Here is a 22,222-nt window from a genome sequence, read left to right as displayed (position 1 = left end):
AACTTGATGGTAATTTGTTGAAATTCTGTTTTAATGGTACAAGGTTTGCGTAATGCTGGAAAAAAAACAATTTTTGTCAAATCTTTCCATTTTTCATTCATCGGGGCATTTCACAAGAATGCCAATTTAAGGAGATATGACAACTCTAACATTTGAGAGGAGAGTGCTAATTGGTTGGGAAATGGAGTCTGATTGGTAAAGACAGCGAATGCACTCTGATTAGTGCCAATTATCTGTCATTTTGTTGAGTTGCAACAAGTGCAGTGTATTTACATGGTATTTTTGTTTGAACAGAAGAGGCCCATGTGTATATGACTTGCAAAGTGTCCAAAATGACACACAGTTCTGCAACTGGACAACATTTTCTGCATAATCCTGACTGCATGAGAAATTATACCAGTGAAACATTTAAGGTTGCCAATAAGACTCGCAGCCTGGCACATTTGCATGCACTGGAAGCTGTTTTATTTTAGTTGTTGGTTGAAGGATAAATAAAGGCTAAAACCCCAGGAAAGTGACCTTGCTTTTCTTCTGAATACTGCTGCTGAGCTCCCTGAAAATATTGACAGGGTTTCAACTTAATATTTCATCTGAAATTTCAGGCCTGAGAGTGAGTCGTTGGTTTTTGTTGTCATGTCAGCATTGAAGGGTTTGGGTAAAATTATATAATCACAGTTTCCATATATACCAACACAGATTGCATATCCTCATAAGAATTTGTGGATAAAAATTGAACGAACGATAATTTTTTTTTAATGGTATTGGAAGCTACTGATTATGCCTAGATTTCTGCACTGTGAATCATTTGATTTGTGACTTAAACCTTAAAAAAATATAAAGTTCGGTCTGAAAAATAAAACATTATGTTTTTCCCTGTCCAAAATAGGTAGATGTAGTAGTTGCCCTCTGGCAATAGAAAAACCACCAAGATTGAAACTAATCATTAGGCCAGGGCTCAGTTAACATGTTGCAGCAGAGAATTAAGCCTCAGGTTTCAGTTCCATTTGTCAAAAATTCAGGCTGGTGCTTAAGTGCAAGTTGCATGTGGATGGAAAGAAAAGTTTAGGAGAAGAATACAACTACAACACAGACAATGAGTAGAAGAGGATTAGTCTTGATTCAGCAGCTTGCCGATATTCAACCTCTAGTAAACAGCATGTTCATCATAAAATGGTACTCAATTCATTTCAGATCACTTTTTTCTCAGAAAGTTGATGGTTGAAGCCCAGCTTCAGGGTTTCAGAACATGATCTGGGTTCTGCCTTTCAGGTGTGACTCGAGTCAAAGTGTTTGATTCCCTATCCTGGTGGACCACCAGGATAATAAAAGATTCTGTGGCATCATTCCGAGAAGAGCCGAGATTTCTTCTGGTATTCCAGTCATTGCTCTTCCCTCAGCCAACAGCACCATGGATTAGCTGGTGATTCATCTCATTATTGCCTATGGGATCCTGTTCTGAACCACATCACAGCCTTGATTTAGTCAGGGCTGTGACAAAGTGGTAAGATATCTCCTCTTGCCATCAGAGCAATGTTGACTCACTATAGCTCCACAGAGCCCTCACGAAACATACATCAATGGTGGTGGTATTAGTGCGGTGTGGGATCTTAAAGTGGAAAAGCTCTCCTTTGGCTCGGGTTGCATCTGACATAAAGATAGATGTTTGTAGTTTGTGAAATTCAATTCCAAAGAATTCCTCAGCTCGAATGATCTTCAATTGTTTTATCAATGGCTTTTCATCTAGTATAAAGTCAAGAGTGTCACTGTTTCTTTCTGTTTCCATTGCATTCACCTCTATTCACAATTACTGCAGAAAACACAGGCATGATACGATAAGTGTCACCACATATTTGCCAGATAATGATCATCACCAACATGGACAGACTCAACGACCATCCACTGACCTTCCATGACCATCCACATGACCATTGATGAGTCCTTTAGCGTCAGTATCTTGGAGCTTAATGTTAACCCAGCCTAACCAGAAGTTATCTCTGCTTAATGATTACAAGAACAAACAATGCTCCATTTCCTTTTCAAAGCATCTCATCCATCCATTGGCTGATTCTTATCTGGCATAATGGAATGTGGCTTTGGCTGTTGTTGGAGGCCAATCAGCTCAGCCCTGGGATATCACGACAGAAGTTCCATTCAGGGTAGTGTCCAAGGCTGAAAAGTATTTAGCTACATCATCAATGACTTTTCTCCCCATCACAAAATCAGAAGTGGAGATGTTTGTTGACTGTGCAGTGTTTGCTCCATTCATATTTCCTCAGATACTGAAGCAGTCTAAGTTCAAATACAGCAAGACCTGAACAATGTTTAAGTGGAAAGTAATATTCATGCCACTGAATTACTAGATAATGACCATCTCCAACAGGAGAAACTGTCTAACCATCTCCCCTTCAGAGTCAATGGCATTACAATCACTGAATCGTCTAGCAACATCTTGGGAATTCTCATTGACCAGAAATTGAGCTGGACCAAGCCAGATGAACATAATGACTATGAGTGGCTGGGTAATTCATGACAAGGACTTACTTTGTTACTTCCAAAAATCAGTCTATCATCTGTAAGGCAGAGGTCAGGAGTGTTATGGAGAAAATGTCCAGTCTTCACATTAAGAATACTCTCCATTGTGTTGTGTGGCACTATCACCGTCAAATGCTAAATGGGACAAACATCAATCAGATCTAGTAACTGGGCATCCAGAGACACTGTGGACCATCAATAGTGCAGAATCACATTCCAGCATAATCTGTAACTACGTGGCCCAGCATATCCTCCCCTCTACCAATACCATCAAATCAGGGATCAACCCTTGTTCAATGAAAAGTGCCAGGAGCACATGGCGAACCTAGAAATGAGTTGTCAACCTGGTGAAGCTACAAAACAGAACTACTTGCATGCTAAAGAGCATAAGCAGCAAGTGATTGACTGAGCAAAGCAACACCACAACCAACAGATCACAAGCTTCAAAATCTCCCCTCCCCCTACCGCATCCCAAAACCAGTCCAGCTCGTCCCCGCCTCCCTAACCTGTTCTTCCTCCCACCTATCCCCTCCTCCCACCTCAAGCCCCACCCCCATCTCCTACCTACTAACCTCATCCCGCCCCCTTGACCTGTCCATCCTCCCTGGACTGACCTATCTCCTCCCTAACTCCCCACCTACACTCACTTTTACTGGCTCCATCCCCGCCTCTTGGACCTGTCTGTTTCCTCGCCACCTATCTTCTCCTCTATCCATCTTCTATCCGCCTCCCCCTCTCTCCCTATTTATTTCAGAACCCCCTTACCCTCCCCCATTTCTGATGAAGGGTCTAGGCCTGAAACGTCAGCCTTCCTGCTCCTATGATGCAGCTTGGCCTGCTGTGTTCATCCAGCTCTACACCTTGTTATCTTAGATTCAGATCTAAGCTCTGCAGTCCTGCCACATCCAGTCATTAATGGTGGTGGACAACTAAACAATTCACTAAAAGATGATAGGGGGCACAGCACATCAGTACAAAAGATAAAGCTGAAGCATTCGCATAATCGTCAGACAGAAATGCCACGTGGATGATGGTTGTGTTTGTTGGAGATCAGTCACAGCTCACCATGATCTTCTCATGGGAAACTAGTGATGGGCAATAAATGTTGACCCAGCCAGTGATGCTCACATCCCTTGAAAGAATAACAAAAAACTTAACCTGTACACCTTCTGTTACATCTAACTGAACAATCCTCACAAGCCAAGAATTTGAGATAAATATACTCCCAGACCTGCATGGAGAAATGGTGCAATTGAAAGACTAATACATTCAGCTGTCAGCAATCTATTCAACTCAGTGTATTCTGCCAACCAGTATAATGAGAAGTAAAGATCCGGTTTCACCAAGCATTTGGTGGAATTCAGTTTTCACATTTCAAGTGTCATTTCAGTCCTTGAAACCCTCATGACACTCATCTTACTGTGCGGAGCCGGGGAAAGAGAAAGATTCGACAGTGTAGCCTCAACTGTTGTAACTTTCCAACTGTACAAGATAAGCTGTTCCTGTGAGAAAGTGGTAAAGAGAACCCTGCTAGTGAGCTATCATCTCCAGGTTTTGTCTCTTGGGACTGGGATGGTCATGTACAGTGTTTATGATATCCGTTGACCCCCCCCATACATCCTCCTTTCATTCTGCCCGCAAATGTGACAGCAACATTTTTCAGAGGCACTATGCAAGTTTTAGAATTACCATGTGGAAAAGGAGGTATGATTTTTAAACATGGACAGTTTTAGATTCAGCACCAGTAGCGAGGCTTTGTTAAAGACTGTCACAATGTAAAATGAACCCTATGAGAAAATGTAAGAGACAGGCATTAAAGATATGTTTCAATGCTCTGTGATTTTGGCATTCATATAAAATGAATGTGCAGTATATGTGGTTAGCATTTGAAAATAATTAATAACAAAAAAAATGTGAGTTATCAGATTCCAGAAATAAGGTAGGTGCATCTTCCACTACACATACAATATGCAACTGTGGCCACTTTCTTCTGGAAAATGTGTCTCTGGGTTCTGGTGTAGATTTATTATAAGACCACTTCAAACATTACCAACCTTTTGAGGTCCTGAAGCTACTTCCTGCATTTCTATACCAAAATAAAACATGGAAGGAAGTTCCAATGTTTGTTTTTACCTGCTCATATTATTGCAAAGTAGCTGAGATTTATGATCTTCTGCGGGCAATATTGTTGAGACTGTTGAGGTACAGAACAGTTTGTACTTTGAAAGCTGAGATACAACTCAGCGTTTGGAAGTTTAACTTTGCCTTGGCTCTAACTCTCCCTCCTCTAACAAGCAAGGGGAACTATGTAATTTCCAGAAGCTCTCACTGTTGGCACTACTCAGTACTGTGTGAGGATCCCACGATATGATCTTCAATAGCATACGGTTTCCCTTCTAATTTAAACAGAACTCAAAGCTGTTCTGCAGGAGTGTGTGGTGCCTTCTCAGAGGCTTGGTTGGAACCCCAACAAAATATAAATAACATTCAGCAAAAGAAAAAGAACTAAGGAACTATCCAATTAAATTTTGTGTCAAATGTAACTTGGTGAAATTTCAAAGCTAGTCGAGAATGTAGGTAGTCAAGAGGATACAGGGGCTGCAAAAAGATATGAATAGAGTCATAGTCATACAGCACGGAAACAGACCTTTTGGTCCAACCAGTCCATGCCGACCATTAACCCAAATTAAACCAGTCCCACCCTCCTCTGCTTGGCCCATATCCCTCCATACGTTTCTTGTTCATGTACTTTTCCAAATGTCTTTTAAAAGTTGTAACTTGGCCCATATCCATCACTTCCTCTGGAATTTCATTCCACACATGACCCATTCTCTGTATTAAAAATTGCCCCTTGTGTCTTTTTAAAATTTTTTTCCTCTTACCTTAAAAATACGCCCCCCACTCTTGAACTTCCCCACCCCAGAGAAAGACACCTGCCATTCATCTTATCTATGCCTCTCATGATTTTACAAACTTCTATAAGGTCACCCCTCAACCTCTTACACTCTAGTGAAAAAAGTCCCAGCCTATTCAGCTTCTCCTTATAACTCAAAACCTCCATTCCCAGCAACATCCTGTTAAATCTCATCTTAACTCTCTCCAAGTTAATAGGTTACGTGAATGGGCAACAAGTTGTCAGATAAAGTTTAATGGAGGGAAATGTGAGGTTATATACTTTGGTCATCAGCATAACAAAGAGAATATTTTTACATGGTGTGAAACTTGTAAATATTGATACTCAGAAAGACTCTGAAGTATTCGTACAAGCAACACAAAGATTTAGCACATGGTACAGCAAGCAATTAAGAAAACAAATGGCATATTGGTTTTTATCACAAAGGGAGTACAAGAATAAAGGAGTCTTCTACAATTGTATGGGGACTTTGGTGAAAGCCACATCAGGAATACTGTGTAATTTCTATCTCCGTATTTAAGGAAGGGTATATTGTATTGGAGGCAGAATGGTGAAGATTCTCCAGGTTGGTCCCTGGGATGTGAGAGTCGTCCTTTGATGAGAGGCTGGGTAAATTGGACCTGGAATTTAGAAAAATATGAATGTGTCTCATTGAAACATGTAAGATTATGAGGGAACTCAGCAAGGTAGATACTAAGAAATTGTTCCCCTGCCTGGGGAATCTAGAAGAAGAGAGCACAGTTCAGGTTAAGCGGCTGATCATTTTGGATTCGAATGAGGTTTCTCCACCTTATCGATACCCTTCATGATTTTATAAAGTTCTGTAAGGTCACTCTTCAACCTCTACTCAAAAAGTTGTACCTCTTTGGAATTTTCCACCCCAAAGGGTTGTGGTTGTACCAAGGTTGAATATATTTAAGGCTGGGATAGACAGACTTTTGATCTCTCAAGGAATCAAGGGATATGGGGAGCAGGCAAGAAAGTGGATTTGAAGCCTATCAGCTAGGATCGGATTGAATGGTGGAGCCGGCTATACGGGCCAAATAGTCTACTTCTGTTCTTATGCCGTTATAATCCTGTTTTAACAAGTGTGTATAAATCCATGTGAGCCCAAGTGCTACCCATGAAAGAACTAAATTAATCCATCAATCTCTGTTCTCACGCACAATTAATTCATCACTGACATTTTTGCAGATCTGTAGGATATTTCCCCTGAAGGCTGTTCCTTCCACACAATTCCCTTCAAACAGAGATGTCTCCATGACTACATCAGATCCTCTGCTACCATGAGATGCATTTGCTTTGAAAATATACGCCAACAGTTGTGTTTCTTTCTCAAAATCAAACACTGTCACTTGCCTATCAGTTTTTCCCAATCATGTGTATTAAAAGAGACATTTTTCTCCACATGTAGACATTGTAGTCATTGCTTCCTAGTTTGTCACTTACCTCTTTCCTTCAGTTCCACCATCCTAAATTGTGCAACTGAAAATCTGTTGCATAATGTAGAAAGCAATAATTCCACAAAATAAAACCACATAAAACAAAACATTTGACAACAGAACAACAACAACTATACCCAAACCACAAAGGAAATTGCAACAGTTCTTTGTGTAAAAATGAGGTACTTCTGAATTCTTTGATCTTTATTTACCAGTCCCTATGACCAACCCAAGGCTACCTGCTAAAAAGGCCACAGATGAGAAGACAGTAAAATGAGGGGTCACTAAAGACCCATACACTGGGAGGTAAGTTCCTCCCATGTCTGAGAAATTAGTGAGCAACTCAGAGGTTTCCAGTAAGATTACAAGATAATTTGTCTGATTACAATTCCTTTGCTGGACCTGTCTGACTTGTATTTGTTTCAAAGTTGATACCTATTTGATGTTCCAGCTGGGTGTTGGCAATGCTTATTGGGCGTCGACCTTGGCTCAGTCGTAGCATTCACACATCTGAGTCAGACAGCTGTGAGTTGAAGGTCCCATAATGCACTTGCCCCTGAGTCAGAAGTTTGTCAATTGAGTTCCACCCTAGAAACTGTTCTATGTTTTGCAATGCCAACCACTGCCAACTTGTGGTTGGGCTAATTTGCTGTCACCAAGCAAGTCTTAATGAGAAGAGGCTTTTGTCTGAGCAAGATGTCATTTATTGCCTGACTGCAATCAGGTACAAGTTACAAGTAGATCGCCATTGTCACTAGGACCATGAGAAGACCTGGGATATAGGTCTGCACTCTGCAAAACCCACAGCTACTCTCTCATTTCCCCATCTTCTGACATCCTCAGATTGGGTGGAGAATATGCATGGTCCAACATTAATCCTTTCAGAACAATTACTTTAGACAAAATCTCATCCCCAGCTTTTTCCCCCCATTAGTAACATTTATACATTCATGTACAAAATGATATTTACCACTTCCCCATCTCCCCCAAGCCTCCAGTTAAACAGATTCAGGTGGCCTGGAAGTTTCACAATTCTTCCTGAACATGTTCTTTTCAAATCTGGAAGATTTTTTTTCTTTATTCATTAATGGGAGGAGGTCATCGCTGCCTAGGCAGCATTTATTGTCCATCCCTAATTGCCCAGTTCAGAGTCAACCACATTGCTATGGGTTTGGAGTCACATGTAGGCCAGACCAGGTGAGGATGGCAGTTTCCTTCCCTAAAGGACATTAGTGAACCAGATGGGGTTTTCCTGACAATCAGCAATGGGTTCATGATCATCATTAGATTCTTAATTCCAGATATTTTTATTGAATTCAAATTCCACCATCTGCCGTGGCAGGATTCGAACGCAGGTGCCCAGAATGTTATCTGGGTCTCTGGATTAACAGTCCAGTGATAATACCACTAGGCCATTGCCTCCCCTCGAATTGATAGCCCTTTGGCTAGAGGACTGTGTTTAGTCTGGTTCATGACTCTGCATGGTCTGTAAAGTCTATAATCACTGACAGGCTTTCTATCTTTTGGATTCCCTTCACTGAATATCTTTTGCAGAGGAAATCTTTCCTGCTGAATCTGGTTGTTACCCCATAACATCATCTTGGTGGCTTTGAATCTCCTGAATTTCCTCATGGAAGATAGCTGTTCTATTAAAACATTAACTTTTACGATTGTGAGATCCTGGATTTCCAAGATAAGCAATTTCTTCTTGTCCATTTCAGGAATTTGTGAATGTTGGTTGTCCCATCTGAATGCTAGCACCCCTCCCCCGCATAAAGTTGCATGCAGTCTATTTTCAATCTGTGTCAACAAATCTTTCTTCTCAATCTCTGCTAAAGCATACAAACACTTTACTTCAACTCATAGATTAAGTTGAACATCTCTGTTTGCTCCCTGTGGTTGTCTTACTGGTGAACCCAACATGTTCGTACCATCAATCACACCACTAGATGATCGCTGCTGACTGGTTTCTGACATTGGTACTACATTGAAAATGACATATTTTGTGATCAAGTGGCTAGAATGGAAGTCCATGCCATAACCTTCTGCCTGAAAGTATGCAACCCATTGAGCCATGGCAGAGTCTGTCCTTAAGGGGCAATCTTGGAGTGGACTGGCATGGTCTGGTGTCACGATGCCCATGTCCTCTGTTGGTCCTGAGGCAAGACAATGTCCCACCTTTGTACCACCCCATTCAGCAGCAGGATCCAGGAGTCTGCCCACAAAGCAGGGCACCACTTTTCCCTTGTCTGCCATTTCCCAGACAAATGTTAGAAAACTTGCAGGGCAGCTCTGGGCTAACAGTGCTCAGCTTGGCTGGACAATTTTAGGATATCCTGGTATTGGTAAGTTGTTTCAAATATGGTGAGCGGGAGAATCGGGCCAGAATTGTGCGAGGTGCAGTAGCTAGATAACAAGGTGCATTTGGTAAGATACAGTGAGAGATCTTTCTAGGCCTCACAGTGAGAAATCCTCTGTGAAACCTGAGAAAATTGACAAAAAAGTAAGATTCAGCTCAATGGTTTTGTGCATGTAAAGAAATGAAAAAACTATTTAATCAAATGAGAAACATATAAAACTTGTCACACTTTTGTACAGCTCTAAAGTAGAATGTGATGATCACAGCACCGCTATGCTAACACTCCAGTATGCACTATGACAGACAAGGTACATGCAGTGCACACTTTCAAATTCTGCAGTATGTCATAGAGTCATTAGTATTTTGACATTCATTTTCAGGCCTTTTTCTTTGTTTTTTTGCCATTTTCTCTAAGTTTAATCTGTCTTTTTTGTTCCTGAAGACCACAGATGATAAAATTGCCATAGTTCTACCAGACCATAGGGCTGCTCCCTCATTAGAGAGAGATGACTAGTGGTGGTTTTACCTGAGGGTCACCATACCTCAGGCGAAGGGAGCGGTTGAGAAGGATAGTCCTTCGTGGTAACATCAGCTGGTGTGGGAATTGAATCCATGCTGCTGGCATCACTCCACTGGCCATCCAGCCCATTAAGCTAATCAACGCCCATAAAGACCACGGATAAGCAAAATATTTGTGAATGGTAAAACTGTGAATGATGGGACTTTACAGTATGCAGGAAGTTTTGTGTACAAGTGCAACTATCTTGAAAGGGTTAAGAAAGATCGAGATTCCACTTGTGCAGAGAATGTCATTAAGCTGTGGAAGCAACTCATCTGGCAACAGTGCGAATGAGTGTGCAAATAACAGAAGTGGTGAAGCTTGTTGCTTTAAAGCATATCTCCTTCCATGCTGGCAATGCCATCAAGTCATCTGCGCAGAGTTCTTCATTCATTTCAATGTGGAATGCAGTAAAAACAAACTGCTTTTAAATCAACAGGCAGCCCATGTGCATTTGGATAATGAGGCTTGTTCTAGGGACTGACATCTGCAGAAGAAAAGCAAGTGGCTGTCATCTCCAAATAAAAGTGGAATCTGGCTGAGATGTGAAAAAGAACGCGCATATTATTTTGCTATAAGTGACAATCCATGGATTCCAGAAAGGATTGCAGTCACAGAAGAGGAGAATGCTCCTTTATTTAAGAATAATTGAGAATTAGCCACGTTCTTAAAATATTATTTGCAAAAATAGAGGTAAATTAAGAACGTTGTGAAGAATAAATGGCAGGACATTTAAACAAATTCATAATTTAAAAATCAGATTGTAATCAAATTGTCTGTCAGTAAAACCTGGCATTAGTTCATAGTTAAAAGCAATTTCAAGTCCTTCTGAAAATAAGCTAAAAAAAACTAACACAGCAACACCTTATTACTTAGAATACATTACAACAGTGACTGTATTTCAAAAATTCTTCAAAGCCCTAAAGTAATTTGGGAACATTCTAAGGATTTTAAAGTCATTATATAAGTGAGAGTCTTTGCATCAAGACAAAAACAGAAATTGCTGGAGAAGCTCAGCAGGTCTGGCAGCATCTGTGGAGAGAAATCAGAGTTAACATTTTGCGTCAAGTGACCCTTCCTTCAAAAATTCCTGTTTTTGTTTCTGATTTACAACATCCATAGTTCTTTTAGTTTTTACTTGCATCAAGAAATGATTGAGGATATTTTAAGAATATTTCAGAAAGCTTTAGGGTTGCATACAGACATATTCATAGTTTGCCCCTATGCATCTTGAACTTTGGCCCAAAATGAGACCTGCTTAAAAGAATGCCTTTTGTTGCAACTTTTTTCAAATGACTTGTCATACAGTAATACTCACAGACATTAAAATATCTAACAGAGCACAGTTTCTTCAGCCCGACTACAGTAATGAAGAGAGTAACACTTTGGCCCTAATGATCTAGTTCTTACCTTCATAAGAAATAGAAACAGGAATAGACCATTCAGGCCATTGTGCCTGCTCCATCATTTAATAAGATCATGACTGACCTGACTGTGACCTTAACTGTGCTTTTCTTCCAGTCTCCCATAGCGCATGACTCCCTTGTCAATCGAAAGTTGATTTAACTCAGCCTTGAATATATTCAGTGACTCAGCCTCCACATTTCTTTAGGGAAGAAAATTCCAAAAGTTAATGACTCTCTGAGTGAAGAAATTCCTCTTTGTCTCTGCTTAAACAGGAAACTCCTTATACTGAGACTCTACTTCCTTAGTTATAGATTCCCCCACGAGGGGAACATTGTCGAAGATCAACTCACCTCAGAATTTTGGGTTTCAGAAAGATCATCTCTCATTCTTCTAAACTTCAATGAATATAGGTCCAACCTGCTCAAACTTCCCTCATAAGATGACCTCTTCATTATAGGAATCAGCTGAGTGAATCTTCTCTGAACTGTTTTCAGTGCAAATTTATTATTCCATAGGAAAGGAAATCATCCACAGTAGGTTCAAGATGTGGATTCACCAATGCCCTGTACAGTTATAACAAGACTTTTCTACCATGCTACCTTATGTCTCTTTGCAATGAAGGCCGACATTCCATCTTCCTTCCTAATTTCTTGTTCTATCTGTATGCTAACATCCAGTAATTCATTTTCATAGTTATACTTACTGACCAAGTTAAATTATTAGACTCTTGGGCGGTGTTTGTTTACACTACAGAGCACACAGAAACATGGGAATCATAGTGGACTTGCTTATGCCATTCAATTCAGCAATGGCTGACCTGTTTGTCACCACTGTTTAGCCACCTCAGCTCCACATCGCCTGATACCTTTATCTTACAAAATCCATGGATCTCAGACTCCAAAACGCCAATTGTCCCAGCATCTTTAGCCTTCAGGAGAAAAGACAATTCCAAAAATCTGCAACCGACTGTATGAAAAAGCCATTTTCTGAGCTTCATTGTCAATAATCTAGAACTAATTTTAAGATTATATCCCCTCACTCTTTGATTTTCTTTTCCATCAGAAGAAACAGTAGACAGAAGCACAACCAAATCAAGCACTTGATAGTGTTAGAGAGACAAATCAATGGATTTTATGAGTGGCAGTACTTCCAATGTGGTTTGCTCAGCCGGCAATAAATCCTCACATTACTTGTAAGATTCTGAGAGCGTAGCCTCCTACCATAATGTCAGAGGGCTACCTAATGTCGAGCCTGGCAATTCTAGGATACATGGGATTCTACAAGGGGGTTCTTTATGAATTCTTTAAATTTCTCTTGGAATTCAGTCTGCTGGTAGAATCATTTGGCTCCTCCAGAGGGAGAGGGCTGCATACAATAAGGGGAGACACTGCAATGTGATCACGGATCTCTTACTCAGCTTCAGTGATTTGCATTTGCTAAATAACAAAATAAATGAGTTGATTTGATAGAATGCACGGCCCACATGAGGTTGTCAACTTTCTGGCTTGTCTCCAGTCTCCAGAAATTAAGATTAATAACTCAGGATTTTTTTTTGGAACACTTTAGCCTATTAGTTGTAAATATACTGCAGATGGTGGGGTGTTGAAGGGGAAAAGGCTAAGGAAATTCGGCATGTCCATAAAACCTCTTACCAATTTTTATAGATGCACCATAGAAAGCATTCTATCCAGACGCATCACAGCTTGGTATAGCAACTACTCTTCCCAGGACCATAACAAACTGGAGACAATTGTGAACACAGCCCAGTCCAGCATGCAAGCCAACGTTCCATCCATTGACTCCTTTTATACTTCTCGCTGCCTCAGGAAGGCAGCCAGAATAACCAATGACCCCTCCCACCCTGGTTATAATCTCTTCCAATCTCTTCTGCCAGCAGAAGATACACAAGCTTAAATACACGTACCAACAGATTCAAGAACAGCTTCTTCCCCGCTGTCATTATACTTCTGAATGGATCTCTCAAATTTTAAATTTAATGTTGACCTCGCTCTTTGTGCACCTTCTCTGCAGCCATAACATTGTATTCCTCACTCTGTTCTATTACCCTCATGTACTTTGTATGGTATGATCTGCCTGTACTGCACACAAAACAAAACATTTCACTGTACCTAGATACATGTGACAATAATAAGTCAAATCAAATCAAGAATAGTGAAACATCCAGGCTTTTCATAAGCATGGGAGACTGATAGTGAAGGTTAGAGGTCATGGGATCTGAGGAAATTTGGCAAATTGAGTCCAGAATTGGCTGAATGGCAGGAGGTAAAGGGTGATGGTTAAGGGAAGTTTTTGTGACTGGATGCCTGTATCCATTAAGGTTCCACAGGGTTCAGTGTTAGGGCTCCTGCTGTTTATGGGATCTATAAATGATTTAGACTTGAATGGATGATATGAAAATTGGTAGGGTGGTAAGTAGTGAGGAGGATAGCCTTAGATTATGGGAGGATGTTGCTGGGCTGGTCAGATGAGTTGATCAGTAGCAAATGGAATTCAAGCTGGATAAGTGTAAGGTAATGCACTTGAGCAGGACAAACAAGACAACAAATTCATGGTGAATGATAGTACCCTGGGAAGCACTGAAGATCAAAGGGAGCTTCATGTTAATGTTCACCAGCCCCTTAAGTGACAGGGCAGACAGATAAAGAAGGCATATGGGATACCTGCCTTTATTAGCCAACGCATAGAGTTTAAGAGCAGAAAGGTTATGCTGGAGCTGTATGAACAGTTGGTTAGACCACAACTTGTGTGCTGTTGTGGAATCCACATTATAGGAGGGATGTGATTGCACTGGAGACGGTGCAGAGGAGATTTACCCGGATGTTGTCTGGGCTGGAGCGTTTTAGTTATGAAGAGAGATTGCATAGACTGGGGTTATTTTCTTTCAAGCACAAGAGACTGAGGGAGGACATGATTGAGATGGATAAAATTATGAGCGGCATAGATACAAAGAAACTTTACCCCTTGGTGGAAGAATCCATGACCGGGGCATAGATTTAAGGTAGGGGCAGGAGGTTTAGAGGGGATGTGAGGATTTTTTTTCACTGAGAGGGTAGTGGGAATCTGGAACTTACTGTCTGTACGGATGAAAGAGATAGAAACCTTCTTAACATTTAAGAAGTATTTAGCTGTACACTTGCAATGCCAAGGCATGGAAGTCTATGGGCCAAGTACTAGAAAATAGGATTAGAGTAGTTTGTCATTTTTGACCGACACAGACTCAATGGGCTGAACGGCCCTTCCTTGGGCTATGGATTTCTATGGCTCGATGAGGTTATGAATACATTCAAGCAGCGTTGGCAATCCTAAACACAGATTGTATTTTTGTGTGCACTTATCAGGTGCATTTGACTCCCAGTTGTCAATCTCTGACTATTGAATGAAAACTCAGGAGCCTTAGCAGAATTCTCAATAGGAATGCCTGTGTGGGTGAGAAAACATTCTTTCCTGTTGTTGGGCAGATACGATAGAATGTATGGAGGGCACAGATTGCTTTGAGCGTGTACTCGTATTAACAGACCCCATTCATAAGGCTATATTGTGGAAGTAAAAGATTTTCACACCCCAGCGAGTATTTATTATCAGCATTCTGCAGAATAATAGACCTGCCACTTTTTTTTTCGCTCTGCAGTCCATTAATCTTTTGTTGTTGCTGCAGGGAACAGATTATAAGCAATGAAAAGTTTACCTACATTCGGTGACTAATCTGTTTTCCTAGCATTGTTATTCTGATGCCAATGGTACTAATTATTCATTAAGGACATCCGTGTGCATTGACCTTCTGATGAAATGTGCTATTTCTAGTTTTGAGCATGGATGTGAACAGTTATTTTCTTTGTTGTTTGCACCTCTAACAGAATAACATACAGTAAAATACCCCTGCCCCACCCAGTGCACATTACACAAGTATGCAAAGTGCTAATGCTTTCAAAAAGTGTTGTTGGGCAACTGGATGTCCCAATGTGAAACTGAGCCATTGGGATCTGAAGGTTCTCTCCTTTGTAATCCCAGTCTGAACTAATCCCAGTCATAGACTGCCTAGAGCTGGTATAGAGACAGATGGAAATCAGCTGGGATTCCTGCTTCAGACTACTGCCAAGAGGATCCTGCCGGAATGTTTAGTGTTGTGAATCTTTGTCAGAAACTGGAATAAGTTACACTCAGAAGGCCTCTTTGGTAAAACAGTCCGGCCAGACACAGTCTAAGTTCCCAAATGAAAAATTGCTTGATTGGGTAATATTCATGGATTGCTGTTCTCTTGGAATCAGGGGAAAATTAATAAAAAGGAAGGAGGTAGAAATCAAAGAAAGGACTAATTAAAAGGATTGAAGGAATGCTCACTGGAATATCTACAAAAGCTCATTTGACAAGGTTCCACATGGCAGACTGGTCAAAAAAGTAAAAGCCCATGCAATACAGGGTAAAGTGTCAAATTGGAGCCAAAAGTTGGCTTGCAACAGGAAACAAAGGGGAATGGTCAATGGCTGCCCTTGCAAATAGAAAGCTGTTTCAAGTGGTGTTCCGCTCGGCTCAGTTTTGGGACCCCTGCCTTTTGTTTTATACATTAACGATTTGGACTTGAACCTGGGAGGGCCCAATTAGGAAATTTGTAGACGACACAAAAATTGACTGTGTATTGGATAGTGTAGAGCATAGCTGTAAGCTCCAAAATGTTATAGATGGGTTGGTGGGGTGGACAGGAAAGTGGCAGATGGAGTTCACCTCTGGCATTGTGAGGTAATGTATTTAGGGAAGTCAACTAGTAAAAGGGAATGCACAATAACTGGGAATATACTGAGAGGGGTAGGTGAAGTGAGAGATCCAGGTGTAGAAGTGCACTCGTCCCCAAAGGGAGCCACGCAGGTAGATAAAGCTGTAAGGAAGGCATATGGGATGCTCTCCTTCATTGGCAGAGGTATAGAATACAAAAGTAGGGATATAATGATGAAACTGTATAACACACTGTTGAGGCCACAATTGGAATATTGTGTGCAGTTCTGGTTACCACATTACAGGAAGGATGTAATTGATCCAGAGAGAAGGCAGAGACGATTTACTAGAATGCTGCCAGGGCTGGAGAATTGTAGTTATGAAGAGATTGGAGAGGTTAGGGTTGTTTTCCTTGGAACAGAGAAGGCTGAGGGGTGACATGATTGAGGGATACAAAATTGTGAAGGGTAGAGATAAAGTAGACAGGAGGAACCTGTTTCCCTTGGCTGAGAGTTCAAAAACCAGGCATCATAGATTCAAGCTAAGGGGCAGCAGGATTAGAGGGGATGTGAGGAAAACCGTTTACCCAGAGGGTGGTGGGCATCTTGAATTTGCTACCTGAGTTAGTGTCAGAGGCAGAGACCCTAAACTCTTAAAAAGTACCTGGATCACCATATTAAGTACTGTAAGCTGCAGGGTGATGGGCCATGTGGGATGAGAAAGAACATCTGGGTGTCTGTGAGTCAGCTGTTGTATCATTTCTATAGTTCCATAGTTCTATAGACCGCTCATCAGCAATTTGAGCACAGAACAGCAATCTAGGTAGGGAATTAAAGTTAATATGTTTATGGGCATAAAGATACGATTTAAAAAGATAAATAGCAATACCAAGATGTGATAACCAAGCAAACCCTGAATAGATACATGGAGGAAGTTGGAGGTGTGGCTGCACTGCACTCCCATGTACTTATTTGTTGATGGTGAGCCCTGTGAAAATCTCATCATCCTCACACATCTCTGTGATAGTTTCTTTTCACCTTCTGAGCAGCTAGCATCATAGAGTCATACAGCACAGAAACAGATCCTTCGGCCCAACTCATCCATGCCAACCAGGTTTCCTAAACTGAACTAGTCCCATTTGCCAGCATTTGGCCCCTATCACTCTAGATCTTTCCTATCTATGTATTTGTCCAAATGTCTTTTAAATGTTGTAATAATACTCGCCTCTACTATTTCCTCTGGCAGCTCATACCATATGTGCACCATCCTCTGTGTGATAAAATTGCCCCTCAGGTCCCTTTTAAGTCCTTACTACCTCACCTTAAACCTAGCTTTGGACTCCCCTAGAATTTGATTATCATAGATCTTTCCAGACCATCCCATCGCATCAGGAGTTGGGATGTCTGTGGGAGGTCCATATCTGGCACCCTCCCAGTCAATGGTGTGTCCTGTTTCACTTCCACACAAGGCTAATAAGCTCCATCCCTATCCACTGATCCTGAAAGAAAAGCCCTTTTATTGAGTACAAGAATCATTGGATTTGTGTTCAATGCCAGTGCCTTATTTCCAGGATCTATTTCTGTGTGTGTGTTAGGGGATTCAGTCCAATTCCATTCATCATTTGTGTTTTTACTATGATTTGTTGTTACAATTTCTTCTCGCAATCCAATCATTTCTTATATTCTAATTAGTTGTCACGATACTAACTCTAATCCTTAAGTGTGCTTCACCATAAGTTGTAGCTAAGGATATGGTATGAGCAGCAGTTCCATTAGGTCTAATTAGTAAGAAGAAAATTAGATGTTTTAGAATCTCAAGCTAGTAGTTTTGATAGTTCCCCGATTGTAATTGATAAGTGGAGAACTGGGAATTGTTTGAATTCTTGGTTTACAGAGTCAGCTGGTCCAACTAATGAGCAGTCTGCTTGTATGATATATGAGGTACATGTGGGTGCAGGGCTAATTCCGATTAAAGGGTGCTGAAATATGTATAAACACTATGCAACTTACAAACTGCATAGTTAAAAAATAAATACAATTTAGCTTTTCGCATCGTCACTGTCAGTCATGTTCTCTTCCTGCCTCTGGTCCTTTATAAGTTTTCCTACTTGTTTTTACTATAAAACAAACAGTTGCATTTATGTAGCACCAGTCCCAAAGCCCATCCTTATTTCAATGTTAACTTCTTGCAGTCTTTTTATTCTCTTCTGTTCTCCTGCGTCATGATCTACAATGATGCTTATGGTTTTTCCTTTGTTTGTTTTAGATCATTTTCAGCGATAATTGTTAATTTAGTTTGACTTGGAAACTGGTTGAGTCAGGTTTTGCTGATGCAGTAACTGAAGGAGCTTACATAGCTTCACTGTTAGCAATATAGAGGGTGCTGCTCCATTGAGGATCAGCAAAGTGATTCGTGGTTGGAAACATGTAGACTGCTGTCTATTCTTGAAGTGGGATTGCATTGGTTTTCTAGTATCTGGGTGAAGAGATCAGCTGGTGTCTCACCTTAAACAGTAGTAAGAGATTGAGTCCAAGGATGGCATAGAATCCTTTCCAGCTTTGTATGGATCCTGAGCAGCAAAGATCCATATTAACAGTGTTAACATGACTGTGAGCAATTTCTCTACTTGTTACCTTTGACTGGTGCATGAAGGAAAGTTATAAAGAGGATGGTTAAATAGGAAACTCTGGCCTCCACACCCAGCCTTGAGTTTTGTGTGAATTTCACATCCCAGTTTGACATTATCCACAGGAGACTGAACAAAAAAACAACCAAAAGTGTACATCCACAGGCATTCCCTGTTTACAAAACTGGAAGATATCAACCACCTATGTTTATATAGTACCTTAATAGAATGAAACGCCTCAAGATGTTTCACAGGTACAATATAAAACAAAATGTCAAATGAGGAGATATTAGGTCAGATGACCAAATGCTTAGTCAAAGAAATAGGTTTACAGAAAGTCTCAAAGGAGAAAAACAAGAGTCAGAGGAGTGCGAAGGGTAATCAGAGCTTAAAGCCTAGACAACTCGAACGAGCAATTAAAATTGATGATAGCAAAAAGAATAGAATTAGACAAATTAAGAGGTGGGGCTTGAGGAGATTACAAAAATAGGAAAGGGTGAGGCCATGGAGAGATTTGTAAACAAGAAGAATTATAACGTCCTTGGCCAGGAGCAAGTCAGTGCACACATGGTGCAATAGCAGAATGGGAATCGGTATAGGTTAAGACATCAGCAGAGATTTGGAGGACCTTAAATTTATGTCACGTAGTCACGGGACACCACAAAAACTGAAGAGATCCAGCAGCATCACAGCTAGGGTGGCTCCACCTAAAGTTTCTAGAGGTAGCTGTCACTATAAATGTGGATATCAAAATCCATAATGCAAAAAAGTGACAACAGAACCAAATGTCTTGGAGATAGGAAGTGCTTACAAGAATGTGAATTTTATTATGTTTTTCCCCAATCACTTGCAGAATGGCAAGCAGAGATCCAGGACTATGTGTAGTCTTCAGGTAAAATGGGTTGTAAAGAGTGGCATTGTACATCAGAAATAGGACTATAAATAAGCCAATCAGTATATCAGTCTTCATCCACTATTCAATGAGATCATGGTAGATCTGATACGGTCTTAATTCCACTTTATTCCTGCCTGATACCCCTAACGCTTGATTCCCTTGACAATTGAAAATCTGTCCAACTCAACCTTGAATATATTCGAAGGCCTACTTTCTTCTTCTCTCTCTGGGCAACTTCCAAACATTGTTGACCCTCAAAGAATAAATGTCTCCTCATCTCCTTCTTAAATAAGTGACCACTTATTTCAACCTAGTCAACCTTTTTTCATAAGCCAAATGCTTCAACCCAGAAATCAGCCTAGTAAATCTTTTCTGTAACGCCAGCAATGCAAGTATAAAATTCCGTAAGTAAGGTGAATAAAACTGCATGGTCTATGATCTCATTAATTCCCCATAATGTCATCACAGGACCTCTCTCCCTGTTTGTTATAATTTAAAGAACTTGAATAAATTTGTCAAACATGATATCCCTTTAACAAAAACCATATTGTCTTCCTCTGATTGTATTATCATTTTCTCATTGCCCCACTGCTACCTCTTCAATAACAAATTCTAACATTTTTTTTCTAAAGGCAGGTGTTAAGATAACTGGTTTATTGTTTTCTGTTTCCCTTCTTTGTTGAACAGAGGTGCAGCCTATCCAGTTTTCCAATCACTGGGACCTGGGAACTTCCCAGAATCTAGGAATTCACTCCCCAGCTTCAGATATATATTCTGCCCTGGTTTCCATTACGTGCATACTTAGAATGGAAACTGTCTCTGTAAATATGTTCCAATGGAATTACAGCATCGCACCAGCGGTGATGCTCCAAAATACAGCACTGGTACAGACTGTAATCACACCATGCTTGAGCAGTTCACATTGTAAAAGACTTACGCAGTCATTTACTATAGAAACAACTGGAAGTGTACATTTTAAATATGAGATAGTAGGAACTGCAGATGCTGGAGAATCCGAGACAACAAGGTGCAGGGCTATTATGTGTGGTAAATTAGGGAATATCTTTCTGTTGCTATTTCTTTCTGTTTCTCTCTTTTGGTTCTTTCTCTCACTTTTTTTTATCTCTTCCTTTTTAAAAGTTTCCTTGGGATGTAAATATTTATTGCCCATCTATAATCGCCCTTGAAGAAGAGGTAGTGAGCTGCCTCCTTGATCGACTGCAAGTCAAGGTACATCTATTGTGCTGTTCCGGGATTTTGAAACAGTGACAGCAAAGGAATGTTGATATATTTCCAAATCAAAGGAAGGAACCTGGAAATGGTGGTGTTCCTATACGGTTACTGCCTTGTTCTTCTCAGTGGTAAAGGTCACAGGTTTGGAAGGGACTGACGATGCAGTCTTCGTGGGTTGCTGCAGTACATCTCCTAAAATGGACCTTTCTCTCTAATATTGCGGGCCTTGCTTACATACTGAGACACGGAAATCTTTCATACGACTGGACTATCAAGTTATAGTTGCATTGCAATCAAAGGCACAGAATTCCAGTCTGTTAAAGTACTCGGCCCCGGAATTAGCACTGTGGAGTTAGCAGATTTCAGTACGCAACTGGAGTTAGCAGATGTCAGCCTGTGCATCCTTGATGACAGTATCGGTGATGCTCAATAAGCTTGTGAATTTTCACTTGTTGGTCCATGTTCCAGTTATTCTGACTCCTCTAATTTACCATTGATGCTTTAATTGGGTGAGAAAAGGAAATGGACTCTGACGATGACCATCAGTCAGCCTGAACTTCATTCAACAAAATAAAATTATATCTGAGCACAGCAGTTTGCTTTGACGGTCTCCAAGGTCAGCTCTGACAGTCTCATGTTTCAGTTGACCCTATTTTCCATCCTGAGATTCCCTGTGCACCTCTGTTTCGGATAATGTTACTGAAATTGGTGACAGTCGTAGTGCACATGGCAAAATATGGAGCTGGGGACATTAAATCTTCCTGTTAATGTATTTCATTTGCAAACACCACATTTTCCATTGCCTAATTATGTGCAGGAACAACACACTGCAAAATTGAACAGTTCAATTGCCTGCAAAATTTCACTTAACATTCATTTCACAGAAATCTGCATAAAGAGCTTAGTTCTGTTGGAGCACTTCTAGTTTGCATGAAATGAAACTGCAGCCTGCAGGCAAAATTCTATTCAATTTGCACTGTTACTAAGCAGAGTATGTGGCACCATGTGTGGCATGAATTTTTTCAATGCTGCTATGGTGAACAAGAAACAAACATGGATTCTACCGTCCTTTGTCACAGGCAAGGAGGGTAACTGCTCAGCTACAGAAGAGATGACTATTGAGAAACATGTGAGGTGTGTCATTCCGTGTCAGTCTTAGGCAGGCAGCACCCAAAGAACACTTTGGATATGGTGCCGCTGCCAAAAAAACGCTAAATGCAAAAACAAGTTGCCTGCATTGATATGCTTCTTCATAGGCAGTCCGCCAAGACTGAGAATGCCTTCCTTCCACTTTGATGAGCTGGGATTTGTGGGGTCTTTGGGTTTATGCATGCCCCTTCCATTCTTTTTGCTTGACTGAACCTGTTGGAGATGCTCAAAATGGTTTGCATCTTTGCAGAGATATTAGGAACTGCCGATGCTGGAGAATCTGAGATAACAAGGTGTAGAGCTGGATGAACACAGCAGGCCAAGCAGCATCAGAGGAGCAGGAAGGCTGACGTTTCGGGTCTAGACCCTTCTTCAGAA

Source organism: Rhincodon typus, chromosome 21 (genome assembly GCF_021869965.1).
Source record: "Rhincodon typus isolate 14 chromosome 21, sRhiTyp1.1, whole genome shotgun sequence".
Taxonomy (NCBI): Eukaryota; Metazoa; Chordata; class Chondrichthyes; order Orectolobiformes; family Rhincodontidae; genus Rhincodon; species Rhincodon typus.
The sequence above is the reverse complement of the archived record's forward strand: the minus strand, read 5'-3'. Positions refer to the sequence as shown.